At 42.0% G+C, this 455-nt stretch overlaps 1 protein-coding gene across 1 annotated transcript in view; it reads left to right on the forward strand.

The window, feature by feature from the left end:
• LOC119593640 (titin-like) overlaps positions 1-455 on the forward strand; it is a gene marked incomplete in the record, with an annotated part of 14,533 nt that extends 14,078 nt beyond the window's left edge. Inside the window, 1 exon segment of the mRNA XM_037942591.1 lies at positions 1-455.

Consider the following 455-nt stretch of genomic DNA (forward strand, 5'->3'; position numbering starts at 1 on the left):
TCCCACACGGAAGATGGTAACGAAAATAAGGGAAAACAACACGAGGGGTGTCTGTTTCTGTGACCTTCCGTTATTTACTCACAGGCAGTTGATCTAAGCTTATGCCATGGCTTTTCATCATAAACAAACCCATATTGTTTGTCACTACATCATCCAACACTGCTAAGGAAGGCAGGTATGCATTCGGAACCTCTAGCGAAGAGGCTCTCATCACAAGAATATGGAAGGGTTTATATCAGTCTCCTTTCACAAAAAAGGAAATTGGACACTGCAATCTGGGTGTCCTTTTTCCACGCTGTCCTAGCTACACTTCGTCCAATCTTGGAAAGGGAAAAACTGGCAACTCACCCGGACGTTGGCGTACTCCGATTTGCCAAGTGTCGTTTGCGTAAAAATAACAGTGGTATTAAAGGCAGCACATTTAAATACAGTAGAAAATATTGTTTATAATTCTT

Source organism: Penaeus monodon, chromosome 32 (assembly GCF_015228065.2).
Source record: "Penaeus monodon isolate SGIC_2016 chromosome 32, NSTDA_Pmon_1, whole genome shotgun sequence".
NCBI classification, from domain to species: domain Eukaryota; kingdom Metazoa; phylum Arthropoda; class Malacostraca; order Decapoda; family Penaeidae; genus Penaeus; species Penaeus monodon.